General features: G+C 36.3%; 1 protein-coding gene across 14 annotated transcripts in view; it reads right to left on the bottom strand.

Moving 5' to 3' along the window:
- LOC150075038 (uncharacterized) overlaps positions 1-16224 on the bottom strand; it is a 595491-nt gene that overhangs the window by 113248 nt on the left and 466019 nt on the right. The window contains exon 6 of one of the 14 annotated variants that reach the window (XM_090388656.1): positions 6042-6247. The exons of the other annotated variants lie outside the window; for them this stretch is intronic. The gene's annotated coding sequence lies outside the window, so the exon portion shown is untranslated. Of the gene's footprint in view, positions 1-6041; positions 6248-16224 lie in introns of those variants that run through there. 14 annotated transcript variants of the gene reach the window in all.

The raw sequence follows: 16224 nt of genomic DNA, 5'->3' as shown, positions 1-16224 counted from the left end.
GAAAGTCTGGAATCAGTACCTTCACAATCTATACGGAAGTTGATAACGATTTACGTGAATACTAAATTTATTTAAATACGACGTACACTACCCTCCAACAGTATACGGACACGCCTGTTTTCACAGTCCATTGGACCTTCCAGATAAAGAAGTCGCTCTGACAATTTAGTCGTACTCATCATGACACACAGAGCCGAGCAGGCTGATTTCGAGAGAGGTGTTATTATCGGATGTCACTTTGCTGGCTTGACGATTAGTGTAATTGCTGACAGCCTAAACTATCCAAAATTGACCGTCGGTGATGTTATCAAGAAATAGCAGCGTAACAATACCAGCACCATCCAGCAATGCACAGGAAGACTATAGAAGCTCACTCCACCTGACTGGAGCGTACTCGGAAGGGTAGTACAACAATCTCGTCAGATATCCCGGAAAAATATCAACGGGAGGTTGAAGTTTACATGAAAACTGAGGTCCACAGCTTTGATTTTCATGGGAGAGCGCAGGCCAATCATCACCAAACGCAGTGAGCGGTGTCTCGATTTGAACCACGTCGAACACCTATGACCTGAATTGAAACATCCAGTGAGGAAATGGTCGAGAAACCAACAATATCACACCGATGGTTCAACTGATCACTGTTCTGCAGGAAGAATGGAGTGCCATAGTGAACAATGTGGACCGACAGACTATTCATTAAGGCGCCTCCGTAGCCAGGTGGGAAGGAGCAGCAGTGCGTAGCACACGCTTCTTGATTAGACCGGGGTTCGAGCCCGTCACCACCAAATACGGAGGATGCGGAAAGGTCAGGGAATGACCACCGCATATCCCGGAGCAATATGGCCTTAGTTGCTAATGCTCCTAAAAAAAAACCAAATAACAAATAACAATAACAGACTATTCAAGTGAACGGCAGTAACGTAAATGTGAAATTTACGAGTGTCCAGATACTTCTCGAAGATAGCGTACACCAAAATTGTAAAGAATGCAATTTTGATGTCAACAAATGAAAAAAAATTATAAGCATATTTTGTTTTAAAAATTTCTTTAAATATATTTTAGCAATTTTTTTCCTGCAAGAATTTAATCATATCTTACCGAATAAATAAAAATAATGCCGATAATAATTGTTGCTAAACACTGTGGTCACAATTTCCTTTAAACTGTAATCGGAGTAAAACTTTCAGGATATCCTGAATTCTGACTAACGTTTACACTGCCGTGTCGTCACCAATGGCTTTGTCCACAGAAGAAAACATTTCATTATTAGAAAAAATACGAACCGTGTTAATGCAAACATGCAGTTTATTATGTAGATATACAGGAAACGGTGCTTCCTTGCTGAAGAAGCATGGTTTCTTCTTCTTCCATTTTAAAGTGGTCTTCATTGCCTTTTGAGTTCTTAATATAGCTTATTATTGTTTATTTAAAATATTTACCGTTGACATTGACATGTCCCGAAAGCTGAGCAATTTATTATTTAGTTCAAACTGTCAGAGCCCATAAGTGTTCGGCTGCAAAAGAAAAGCAGTTTTTATTCGTAATTGGTTTGTAAGCGCCCATCCTGTAAACGCAGCATATACCAGGAATCTCTATAATGCATTATGAACTCACCGGTCCTCCACTTTTTTTTTCACATTACAGACTCCCTACTGAAATATTATATATATACTGAAAATATGCTCTAAAACACTGAGAAGCGATATTTATTTGTAATGTGGTACTCACTAGATTGTGCTGATGTGGCAGCCTTCAACAGATCGTATCTAGGTGACAGTTCTCAGAGCAAAAAAAATGAATATCAGTGGGATCATTTCAAGCGACAACAGAATGCATACAGTATTTATTAGGGCCTTTCCACGTGAGGGAGGAAGATATTCTCTTAGTTTTTGGAAAGTCTCGATACAATACGAAAAAGTTCTTCGTATATTTTGCATCCAAATCGCATGTAAATAAGTAACACATTAAACATTTTAAAAAAATCCTGCTAAATTTTTAAAAAGTAATAAAAAATGGATTAAAAATGAATAGTATACCTAACAGATATTTATGACGCTGGAAATCCTAATGAAATTTGGGAATGAAAAGTTTCGTTCCCAAGTTCAAAAGCTATTTTTGATAACATTTTAATGAAGGGGGAGGGGATGAAGGATAGTAATACGAAGACTGTTCCAGAACAGTTGAAAACGGTTAGTTGTTGCTTACTGTTATCTTAGGAAAGGAGACTGTGCAGAACTGAAATGCAATAACCAGCGATCGTTGCAATAAAACTCTGTTAGCATAATTAATCCCGAGTAATGGGCCATGGTCTTCTAATGGTGAGAAACTCCTGTTTGGAAGTTAGTAATTCCGTCCAAAAAAAAAAAAAAAATTCTGTACCAGGTACATAATGTGTCTTGCCGCTAGAATATTTAACGTGTTTTACATTTAAGAGCCATCGGCATCGTTTTCATTTTCAGATATTAATAAAATTCATGGATAATAATATAACAATGTTTTTATTTTTGTATCTTAAAACCTTAATATTTCTGTTTATAAATTCCTTAGCTTTCCAACGATATGCTATATGTCCACATTATCCAGTTTATTACGTGCGAAAATTTCCTTGATCACATGTTCATATTTTCCACTATCCTAGAAAAACTGCGATTTTCAGAGGTTTGAAAGTTTTTCCTATAGTATAGAGCTAAGATGCAGCTCTGTGCAAAATTTCATTAAATTTGGTCCAGTAGAAGATAAATTAAACTGGAATAAATTTTCGTAACGCTTTTCGCATGACGATTTTTCGTTACAAAATATGCCTGTAAAAATAATTTTTTACTATAACAAAAATGTTTCGTGTCAGATTCAGCAAATCCCAGACATTGCACACCGTAACTTCCAAGCCTTCAGTGAGCACGGTGGAAGCTTTCGTGGTTAGCACAGTGCTTGCGATCGCTGTCCATTCTCATAGGCTGAAAAAGGCCCTCCGCAAAATCAAAAAAAGGCAACCTTCAGTGGACACAAATAGTCTATAGACATTTCGAAAATAAAACGATAGGGCAGATGAAAATGGATGGTACTTAATGATAGGACATTAATAGGACGGACCAGCTACAAGTTTCCTAGCAGCAAATTTATTCTGTATTTCTAGGGAAGCTCATGACAATAAAACAAAGAACATGAAAACAATTTTATCTACCCCTCTCCGTTTACGCCCATTCTTCTGAATGACCAAAAAATAAATAAAAATAATAAGCGGATATGACTTAGAAAGTTTCTTCTCTATTCTCAAACCAATCTATATTACTAAACTAATGTCGGCTGAAAAAATCTTTCGTGTTTGAAATTTTCATTATCCAAAATTTTCAGAACCACAGAAAGCACCAAAATACAACAATCGACTTACAGATGAAATAAATAAAACAGATAAGACATTTAAATAGTTTTAAGGTAACACAGACGTTATGTGTTAGTGGGATACACTCGGTAACGGGGACGTCACAATATCAATTCTGTACGGAAGGGGCGGCCAACGAGTCGATCGCGACGAATTTTAAATATACAGTCATCCCTCGATTTCTGCACCTTGTGCAATGTAATTTTTGAGGTGGTAGATCGCGGCACATTTCGAAGGAAAAAAATAGATCACATCACAAATTAAGTAGGCCACTTCTGCTGTACGGCATCACGAAACCGCTGTTACAACACCTTGTCACGAAAAGCAGGCGAAAACGTCACACTGCTACTACGGATGGGACGAAGCAGTAGTGCTCTGCAAATAGTTTTCAGGGTTGGCGTCACATTCAAGTTCTATACAGCTGCATAGAACAAAAATTGATAAAACTGCGCATTTGATAGTGGTAACATATAACGCGTGTGCGCGCATTTTATATTTTGCTTTGTGGAAGCATCGAGTTTGGAAATATGCTTTAAATCGGATAATGTAAAACATTAACACAGAGAATTAGTAATGGCAGTTAACCATAAAAACGATTATCAGAAAAACAGTTAAGTGAAACACGGTATAAACGTCAGTTTTTACATCAGTGGTTCTCTAAATTGCTCACTTGTTTTCGAGAGATCACACTTGAATACTGTTTTAATTAGTTTAGTGGTAGGAAAGGGTTAAAATTATTAAGACTTTGGATATAGGTAGTGTGGGATGGGGGCATGGCGTACATATTGTTAAGATCCTAAAAATAAGGTTACGTAGCCTGCTATATCAGCAGGAATCTCCCCATCTCCTGTGATCCTATAAGAACTCGGTAAATTCGATTTTGGCCTAATCTATCCCAATATCTAAATTAAAAAACGGCTATGTTTCTGGCCAAGTTAGATTGCAGTTACATGTATGGGGGACCACTACAAGCATTTAATAATAACGAGGAGAACGAACAGGAACCACTAGAGAGCGGCTACGTTTCTGAATTCCTTAAGAATTCGATATGGAATTCAGAAACGTAGCCACTTTTTTTTTTTTTTTTTTTTTTTACATTATTATTTAGATATTGCGAATGATTTGGGCAGAGTTGTAACAATTAAAATAATATTCAATGGTAAAGCTTGATTTCTTAAAAACTTCTTAGTATACTCACGTAAAGTCAGGCCACTTGTTGATGAATAAAATTTTATTTCGCGAAGTACAGAAGTACGTCGTTTGAGTACCGTGGTTCAATTTCACGTGACTACTAAATATGCTGCTGTTCTTGTATTCCCTCTATTTGTAATCTCCTCCGACTTTATGCGGTCGTCCCGGAGTATAAACAGAAAAGTTTATACTTCGGGACGTCCGTATAATTTATTTTACTAATACTAACTGGTTTATAAAAGTAGATTATATCGCTCTTGTGAAATCTGAAATGCGCTTTCTCCATATCAGAAAATGCTCAATTGTGCGAAAAAACTGCATAAGATTAAAGCATGACTGGTCACGTTTCCATGCTTAGCTAACTGCATTTTGGCAAATCAATTATTAATCAAAATATTGATCGCAAGAAACCCGTTCAATAAAGTTGAATAAGTGCAAGTTTAACATTACATTCCCCCCCCCACCCCCAAGGATATATATATATAAGCTATACAGCTTTTCGCCTTTTTGATTACGAAAACTACCCTCTCATCAGAATGTCACAGTGGTTCAACAGTGTAAAAAAGGTTGTGGTGGGCGGACTACTGTTTTACCATATATAGTAAGCAAATGCTGTCTATTGTGGGTGAAAAGGTGTGTGTGTGTATATATATATATATATATATATATATATTTTTTTTTTTTTTTAAAGATTTTTCTATCAATATTCATGTTTCAGAGCACTCAGCATACCCAAGGTAGAAAACAGCATAAATAAAACGATTTGATCCTTGGTCGTGAATTCAAAATGAAATATCCAAAGACATCAGAGGGGGGTGGGGTAGGAATCGAATTGAACAGGATAATTACTGTTTTAAAAACTACAAGTTTACTCTGCGTACCTGCTTAATGAAACCCAGAATTGTGATATGGAAAAACTAATTCAGTATCGTGTACAATATTTTCATGGTAAGCGTGGAATAAAGATTAATATAATTTTTTTTTTTTTGATTTTTTTTTTTTTTAGTTTTCTGTACCATGATAACAGCAATCCAAATGATCTACCTGTTTCCGAATGTGCTTTGTATAAACCTTTTAGCAGAACATTCAAGTTGCCTCTCTCGATTAAGACTTCCTCGGAAGTCCTGCTCGAAAGAAATTAATTCATAGTGACAGTGAATTCTAAACATTTCTTAATGAAATAATACACGTATGTAACAATTGAAGGTATATAAAATGTGTATACTCGCGCTACTTTTATGATGAAAAGGGATAAAAAAAAGTCACGCGTATATCTACAAAATCATTTTATTTAAAATACAGAATATACATATCTCCCAGAAAATTTGGAGGAACTTATTCACAGTTATCACAGATATGCAGTGTAATTATTGGCAATGTTTTTCCAATGGTTTGGAAGAAAGGTCCACAGGGTCAACATTCAAATGTTTACTTTAATCAGCTTTGTTTAGTCTTCTCTAAGGTGTGCTTTTCGGAAATGTCGAAGAAGGTGGTGGTGCCAAGAGAACTCCTTAGCACATATGCTACACCGAAACTTGGATCTAACTGGATTATGCAGTTCCATGTGTCGACGCAGGTTAAATCGAGAGAAGAATGATTTGTTGCAGATCAGGCACACGGCGTCTGTGTCTCCTGACTGCTCAGTTTGCTTCGGATACCCATATACACTAAGATGCCCTATGGAAGAGAATACCATGTATATATAATTGGACAAGTTTGTCAATCTTCAAAGGGAGAATTTAATTTTCTTTCTAGTAATACTAACGTAAATTAATGAGGTGAATAATATTAAAGGATAAGTCGGAACTATAAAACCTCCGCAGCGAAGAAACTGCAGTACACCTGGGAATAGAAGATGCCACTTCTTTCGTTTAATCTTTAGGACTACCAAGACAGGGTCAAAATGTCGAAGTTTTTGAAAGAGTTATTCACTCTTCTTCAGCAACGAATTAACACAGCAACACAGTTCTGTCCCAAGTAGGAGTAAAGAACAAAGAAAGACGTACAACGGTACCTCAAAAAAGCTTACCGACAGTACACCCAATCTATTTAACCATATCCCACAAAACAGTCACTGAAATATGACGAGGGAAGTGCAAAAGTAAAAAAAACGGAGTAAATCTGTTTCTCTTGAAATAGTTGTTCATAGTAAATGTATGCACAGTGTTAAAAGCATCAAAATAACTTGAATGCTTGCAAGATTAGAGGTAGTGGTTCCTGTATTATTACTGTGAAAAAAATTAAGCTCCAAATCACCTTGTGCTTAATAATATTAATGAAGTTGAATGTTGGGCAACGTCAACTCATGTTGTTATTGAGTACGAAAACCATATATCTTACAAGAAATATATATATTCCCTCAGTATATTTCAGGTATTCTGGATAATACATAATTTCAAGATCAGGAAATTACTTTCAAGCAACTATGCTGCAACAGAATTCAGTGCCCAAGGCAGCACACACACTTAGCATAGCGCAGATCTTTGAGAACTTTGTTTTTACTGTCGAAAGCTAATATAATGGCTGCCTCTTCTCAACATGATTGAAATCGTTGGTGGGATTGAGCATTAAGGACAGAATACTTCCACCGCGGATTCTCATCGATACAGATGAAATTGGTTTGTTTTGGTAGCGCATAACAGGGGGTGTTAATTTCCTAAAACAGAAACTTTGGTCAAGCTTCTGCTCTGTTCCATGTTTATTTAAAAGAGCGATTAAAAATGTGTTATACCGAATCTGTCATTAAATTTCTATTGCTTAAAACAGATAAACTTCAGTTATTTCACTTTATATTAAGTATATTATAATAGCATCTCACTCTCAGTGTAAATTTTTTAAAAAATTACTTTAATTCGCAAAATACTATTTGATTGCGAATTAATTCTTATTTAATTTGCAGGACCGAAATGAAATAAGTGCATTTGAATCGAAACTCACTTTGTTTTATTCCTGCATGGAGCTGGTCTATTTAGGCGACAGGTAATTAATTATGCAGATGCATATCCATAAGGCTTTCCTTCCTAATCCAAATCAAATTTGCTGTAAATTAATGATATAATTTAGCATAAAATGATATTATGGTATAACCAAACGGTTCATTATAAAAAGCTTTTATGTATTCAAGTAAAACTGATATAAGAATTACAGGAATGTATATGTATAAACTACTTATTCTGTTCATATATCGGACTATTTTCCGATCCCGCAGAAGTATGGGACGACGTACAGTGGCGAATCCAGAAAAAAAAAATGACAAGGGGGCACCACCTGTGATAGGGGGTTACTATTTTGTGCTAAAATGATGCACAGAACAAAACAAATACGACGCTCAAACGTAATATGACTAGTGGACACAGCACACAGCTAAACTCTGAATTACTTTGAATGAAGTTGCTTATTTGTTAATTTTATTATTATTTTTTTTCATTTTATCATTTGTATTACAATTTTAATATGTACTTACAATTTTTTAATATGTACTTTTGCATATATAAAAAAGTTATAAGTGCCGTTAGGGAGAGCTATCATTAGATAGCTAAATGTAACAATTACTTGTGTATTTTGACTATATTCAGGTCACATAACTACAACTCTATGCTACACTAATATAAATAAAATCAAATGTACAGCACGTATGAAGATTTCGACACGATTTCACTGGAACAATTTGATGTTATTATTTCATTTATTTTTTATGGTGAGAGACAAAAATTAGGCTGTTTATAATTCCAAAAGGAGAAGGATGGTGATACTGATGTGCTTCAAAATTCATTTAGTATTCAATCGCATCTCCCCCCCCCCCCCTTCCTTCCATCTAATGGCTTCCCATTATCAGGCTGTCCAAGCCCATGACAGGGGAGCATCCTGTTTTCTATGGGGCATTTAGACTCTCGGAGGTCCACTACCTCCGAGATTCTTGAAATAAAAAATAAATAAAAAAAAACGCTGATATATCGTCATTGGAGCAACTAATGAGATCTAGGGATGGGGACGTCCCCAAGCAGAATTGAAGAGATTACAGGGACCCACCTGAACGTTGTGGCAGGTTCCCCGATTTCTTAATTTAAGCAACTCTATATTACAATCGCTATATTAAACAAGATTAAAATCTTGGATTTAAATATAAATCAAAATCAAATATAAACCTGGTATCTGAGTATCAAATATCGGAAGAGACAACATTTCCGGAATAAACAATCCTTTTCACTAAATGTCCCATAATGAATTTTAAGGAAGAAAAACAAAATTATCAGGTGACGCTCTTCTAAAGAAATATTTGGAAGAATCAACTCTTCACAGGTTTATTTTCTTTTTCTTCAAAAATTGGCAGCCATTTGAATATTTCGTCATTTTTTTATGATTTGACATTTGATGACTGAAAAAATAATAGCATTTTTTTTTTTGTGTATGTGGTGTTTGTGGTATTTAACTGGATTCCCCCCCCATAATGTTAGTGGGTCCATTAGTTAGATTTCTAGCATTCTCGAGCAAAGATCATTTGATTTCTCTTAGAATGAATTGCATTTTGTTTCAGTGTATTAAAGTATAATGGTTTTCCTGTTATAAAAATTATAAAATCAAGATTAAAGGATCAATACTAGCTCCCATTGCTATTCAAAAACATTTGAATGGCAATGGGAGGATAGCTTTCTAGGCCATTCACAAATTACGTAACACAAGACGGGTAAGATAAATGTCACAATTCCTCATGGGTTGGAGAATGGGGCTAACGGATGTTATGTAATGTCCATGGTGAAAAGGAGGGTATAAGCAGTTTTAAACTTCATTGAAAAAATACACTCAATCACTTCGTGTGAGGTCGTGTTTATTAAGTCGTTTATCCAGTCATCATCTCAATACATACTTAATACAAAATATTTGGCTACGTTTCGGGATTCTGTTGAAAGCTGTCTTCAAGTGTGGCCTAATAATGTGCTCAAGGTGCAGGAAAGTTCACATTAATAAACAACACTTTCAATAAACAACTTATACAACTTCACAAGTGAGTGTACTTTTTTCAACTAACTTTAGGCAAGCTTTTTATTTTATTTTAATTGAAGCATTACGTTACGTAAAAATGTGTAAGAGCTAAAGCTATTATTACGAAGTAAAAAGGGAGGAAAAGAGAGTGATCGTGAAATTTAAAAAGTCGCGTTACGTAATTTGTGAATAGCCAGTTACAGAAATACCGCGCAGGATCTTTCATAATATTGTAAACACAGAGCCCAATTCGAAATAAGCGCACGTTTACTTTCTAAGATGCAATACGCAAACAATTAAAAACTGCTGCTTTTTTAAATTTTATTTTTAATTTGTGAATCTGAGACTCTACTCAGACAAACGATATTCCGGCGTCTCCAAAATATCAAATTGGCAATCTATGCGGAGAAGATAAAAAGTGTGTTGTGGTTTCGTGATGCTAAATGTGTCACAACTGTATTACAGAAATTTTCTCACAATATTTACAATGGAAACACCAACCAGTCATATTCGAATTATTATTTAACGGGACCGGAGCTTGTTGCTCGTATCTGTACGTATATTTTGTCTGCAGAAGTATATGTTCACGGGCTGATCTACATGTTGTGCGAGCAGAAAAAAACCCAAAATAACTCATGGGGGAACCCTACCTCTTCCCTCTGAGATCGGCTACGTAGTCTCGGTTGAAGAGGACTTGAGGAATTTTTCCAGTCTCCAACGAACAGACTAAGCTGCTGAGGAGGACTACAATCAACCAGTTTGTTTATTTACCACTGGCATATACAATTTTTAGGCACAGACTGCCTCTGTAAAAGAAAGAGTTACTGCCAACACCTTAGTTGCCAAGATTCACACATTTAACCACTTAACTCCTGCACAGGGGTTTCATAACGGATATGTGCCCCTGTTGTCGCTTACACTGGGGCAACTAAAAGAATGGATCACTGCACAGATTAATAGAGATAGTCAGCTCCCATAGACGATCACAGCAGTACAAAAACGATCTCAGCGCCGCCACCGGTTACCTAGGTAAGTAGGCTGTTATAGAAGGTCTATCGGCTGAGTACTGTACTCAAGGCAGCGCGCTACAGACTGCCGCGGCGCAGTTTGTTCCCCCCCCCAGTATTTAGCCGATATTTTACCCCACCACATCAATCGACCAGCTGTTCCAGAAATATCACTCCCTTCTCTCGAAAATACTAGATGCAATTTATTCATATTCGCAAAATATATGACTGTCTCTTAATTGCACAAAAGAAATGAACTTGCGCCAAATCGTCAAGCGAAGCGCTGCAAACACTTTGCGAAGTTGACTACAATATCTGTACTTACTAATATGTGGAATCACCGCAGCCGTGAAACTGTGATTCTTTGTTGTGAACATGTGGGAAGAATTTTGTGACGAATCATCACATAAGTGCCCACGCAGATCATTTACAGATTGAATCAACTGCGTTTGAGATCATTTACACCTTTCGAATTAAATGACAGATCTATGAATTTTTATTTTATTTTAATGCTATCTAACACAATGAAAAACCTTGTATGCATTTATATACACCAAAGTAACTAATAAAATTCAATGCCACTTTTCATAGTGGGGTTTAAAAATTAAACTTTTTGGCAACTCTATAAGCATATTATTATGTTTGGCATTTTAAAAACAATAGTAGCATGCTGAAATTATTGAATAAAATGTTGTATGGGGCCCTGATTTTTTTTATTATTATTTTTTTTATTTTGTTTTAAAGTTGTTAGCCTTAAGCTGGACAGGAAAGGAAATGAAAGTTCATTTTTGTTATTTTTATATATTTTTCCATAAAATGCACTTTACAACACAAAACTGAACTTCTGCTTGCAACACAATTTCAATGAGAATACTGAATAAAAGAACGTTATCGATACACACAAAGGTTTTGTTATAAGTATTAAGATATATTTCGTAAATAAATTACCTTACACTTAGAAATCTGCCTTTGTATGATATATTCTGAAACAGGGTGAAACGCAAAGACCTACTTCACAATCTGGGCAGTAGTATCTGCTTTCTCTTCTCACCCTCTTTCCCGTAGAATCCCTTTGAAGAGAGCACACAGCGCATTGTCTTGTGGGATTGGTCTTTTTTGCTGTGGCTGGTAAAATGCCAGGAAAGTGGCGTTCTGTTAGGCGAAGAGGATTAGATGTTGTCCCAGGCCGTCTTTTTACTACAAGACAAGATACCTTCAAATTTATCGGTGCTTTGAGGTCGTAAAATACATAATTTAACTTAAAACAAGACCAGATAAGATGAGTTGTGCGATTTTTTTTTTTTAAACTGCATAATCATTTAGATTTGAGTAGTTCGTGTATGCTTCCTTTTTTGGGTTGCAAAACCTGGATATGTCAAAATTTAGATTTTTTTTTTTTTTTTTTAACGCTTCGTAAACCTACCATATAGTTCGAAAAATGATACTTCCCATCGTATTCTTAATCAGTATCTTATATTCCAGACATCTGTTTTGGAATACAGGACAAACGAACTTCCAAATTATTTTATAGTAATTCCTTTAGAGGATGTTTTTTTTTTTTTTTTTTTTATAGAAATGGTGCGATAACTTCTAATCAACTTCATTGTCGATGGCACTGTAATCAACAAATTCCGGCTCCTTCACTTTACCTATTTGGCTCAACATGGATTTCACATTTTACAACTATGAAGTTAGAGCACTATAGCTTTCATCTCTTCAGACCATACAGTAACCTTTTCATGCTCACTAATTTCCTCTCTTGCCTCCTTTCCACCTGCTTTTTGTTGTATATCTTTTGTCATAGGTTTCGCCACTCGGTTTCAGTTTTGCGATAAATCAAGATATCTACTGTAATTCGACAATAAACCTTTTAAATATCCCTTGTCCAAAAAGTTTCAATAAACACAACCAAGCACGGACAAAACACGTGACGACAGCAGTACAGTACATGTTCAGGACAGAGTAGACCTTTCTTAATTTAATAATAATGCAACTGTGGGTATTACCTCCTTATACATGTGAAGGGCTTAGAGGGGAACAGGGGAAGGGCTTAGAGGGGAATGTGGGGCTTAGAGGGGAACAGGTATCCTGTGTGTTATCAGACACTCAGCCTAAAACGCTGATGGATCCAATATCTCTCTATTACAGAAGATTTAGGAGAAGTCCGGTTGGCCTGCCTCCCTAAAATCCACTCATGCACACCTTCTCGATGGTAAGCCCTGTTACGTCACTTAGGTGGCAACGAACGTGTAGAGTGGTTCTCTTCAAGACGCCTGGTCAGCGTGAAGAGGAAAAGACCAAACCCTCCAGCAATGAGAGCACAACAATACAAATGGCCCTCAGTCCCCAGCAGCTTTCACTCTCCCTCTTACGGCACCGAGAGGATCAGAGTGGAAGCAGAGGGTGCTAAGAATCTCTGGGTACGACCAGGCTGCCATGCACGGAAATTGAACCTGGCATGTTATAACGTACGATCACTCATCGGTGAAGACAGGATATTAGAGCTGGAAAAGGAATTAGAAAATGTGAATTGGAATATCATTGGTTTGGCTGAAACAAGAAGAAGAAATGAATCACTTATAAGTTTATCAAGTGGAAATCTCCTGTACACTAATGGAAACAGTGAAAGGAGTGAAGGTGGAGTTGGGTTTCTGGTCCATAAAGATTTTAAAAACAACATTTTGGAATTCAAAAGTACATCACCAAGGGTGTCAAGACTAATACTCAAGATTTCTAAGAGGTACAAGCTAAAGATTATAATGATTTATGCACCAACATCGAGCCATGATGATGAAGAGTTGAAGAAATGTACACCGAAATTGAGTCTTCTAGTTGAGCAGAAAACCCACTACACTATTATTATGGGGGACTTCAATGCTAAGGTTGGAAAAAGGCAAAACAGCGCAGAAAGAGGAACTATAGGAAATTTTGGAATTGGTGAAAGAAATAAAAGAGGTGAAAGACTTGTGGAATTTGCAGAATCTCAAGGAATGTCAGTAATGAACACTTTTTTCAAGAAAAGGGTGAACAGAAAGTGGACATGGAAGAGTCCAAATGGATTAACAACTAATGAAATCGACTTCATCCTCACTAACAGAAGATATATTGTGAATGATGTTACCGTCCTGAATAAGGTAAATGTTGGAAGTGATCACAGAATGGTAAGATGTACACTTGATATAGATGTAGGAAAGGAAAGGAAAAAACTGACTCGAGTAAATAATACAAAGGTCTTTGAAATAACAGAGGAGGAGAAAAAGCAGTATGTACTGGAACTTAAGAACAAGTTTGAGCTTCTGCAGACTGCTCAGGACCAAGATATCGACGAGGAATATTACAACTTTCTGAAAGTGATAAAGCCCAAGAAACCTATAGGGAAACAGAAATCCAAAGAAGAAAAAATTAGTCAAGAAACACTTGTCATGATGAACCAAAGACGACAAATGAAGAGCAAGAAAAACACTGACAGGGAGAAAATTGAGTATACTGAGTTATGCAAAGCCATTAGAAAGAGACTCAGAGAGGACATAAGAAGATTTAACACAAGAAAAGTAGAACAAGCATTAAGGGAAAACAAAGGATTTAAATCAGCAGCCATGAGCAGTAATACAGAAAGACAAATGATACTGAAACTGAAGAATAGCGATGGTGTACTTATAAACAGCAGAGAAGGCATAATTCAAATAGCAGAAGACTACTATAGAGAATTATACAAGGAGCGAGGGAATGATACCAGCAGTGAGGAAGATGGATTGCAAAGTAGCAACACATACGACATACCCGATATTCTTCCTGATGAGGTAGAACATGCATTGAAGAAAATGAAGAATCGGAAAGCCCCGGGGGAAGATGAAGTTACTGTAGAGTTGTTAAAATTGGGAGGAAGAGACATAACACAAAAACTGGCAAGGCCCTTCACAAAGTGCATTAGAAAAGGTGTGATGCCTAAGCAGTGGAATAATGCAATCATAGTTTTGCTGCATAAGAAAGGAGATAAATCAGAAATTGGAAATTATAGACCAATTAGCTTGTTATCCCATATCTACAAGTTGTTCACAAGGGTCATTACTAACAGATTAGAAAGAATACTTGATGAGAATCAACCGAAAGAGCAAGCTGGCTTTAGGACAGGATTCTCAACTATGGATCACCTTCACGTAATATCACAGCTAATGGAGAAAGCAAATGAATATAAAACACCATTATGCCTGGCATTTGTGGATTATGAAAAGGCATTTGACTCTATACAGCATAAGGCAATGTTTCAGGCACTGGAAAGACAAGGCATAGATACTCCATATATTATGATTTTGAAGAAAATATATGAGAGTGCTACATCCTTTATTAGACTAGACAAAGACAGTAGCAAATTTAAAATCGAGAAAGGAGTTCGACAAGGAGACACAATATCTCCGAAGCTGTTTACTGCTGCCCTTGAGGAAGCTTTCAGAAGATTAGACTGGTCGCAGAAAGGAGTCAATGTGAACGGAGAGTACCTAAACCATTTACGATTTGCAGATGACATTGTGGTCATAAGCCACGATCCCAAAGAATTAGAGGAAAATCTTAATCAGTTATGCACAGTTAGTAAGGATTTTGGACTAAAGATGAATATGGCTAAAACAAAAGTAATGATGAACAAGTATGCCACGGAAAGGGAAATAATGATTGAAGGAGCAGTAATTGAAAAGGTGGAGTCATATACTTATCTGGGACAAGTTATTAGCTGGAATAATGATAAATGGCTGGAAGTCAAGAGAAGAATAAATTTTGGATGGATAGCATTCAGGAAATATAGTCACATACTGAAGAGCAATATCCCAGTTTGTCTGAAACGTAAAATAATGAATCAATGTATACTCCCCACCATGACTTATGGAAGTGAAACTTGGGCACTCACCAAAAGAATGGAAGAGAAGCTACGAACTACACAGCGAAGAATGGAACGAATTATATTGGGAATCAGACTGTTAGATAAGAAGAGAAACACATGGATTAGGCAGCAAACTCAAGTAAAGGACATTCTTATCAAAACTAAAGAACTAAAATGGTCTTGGGCAGGACACATAGCTCGAAGACATGATGACAGATGGACTAAGAAAATAACAGAATGGTACCCAAGAGGAGCTAGAAGAAAACCTGGAAGACAAAGGCGGAGATGGATAGATGAAATTCATGAGTTTTTGAGTAGTAAATGGATGGCCAGTGCTCAAAACAGAAAGAACTGGAAAGTTGCTGGAGAGGCCTTCATCCTGCAGTGGATTGAAAATGGCTGATGATGATGATGATGATGATACATGTGAAAATTATTATATATCGGACATGTCTGTGAAACTATAAATCACAATTTCTTCTATGTAACCAACGCTGACAACAACTATCTTGGCTTTCACAAAGCATGTATGTCTTTATACCAAATCTGCTCGATTTGGTATAAAGACATATGGACCATACTGAGCTCACCAAGTCGACTTTTAGACATCATAACACTTTCATTTCTTGTCCTGCCTCTGGCCGATATAATAACTTTCTGGATTTTTTTTTTTTTTTTTTTTTTAATATTTGAATACTCATTAACTGGCCATACTTTATTCAACTTTGGTACTGGGTTATTTTCTAGATCATACCGATATTATCATACTGCGCATTATCGGAGAAATGAGGTAC

The sequence above is a fragment of the Mastigoproctus giganteus genome, chromosome 14 (genome assembly GCF_048544385.1).
Source record: "Mastigoproctus giganteus isolate SK-2022 chromosome 14, ASM4854438v1, whole genome shotgun sequence".
Lineage (NCBI taxonomy): Eukaryota > Metazoa > Arthropoda > Arachnida > Uropygi > Thelyphonidae > Mastigoproctus > Mastigoproctus giganteus.
This window is presented reverse-complemented; position numbering and strand designations above follow the sequence as displayed.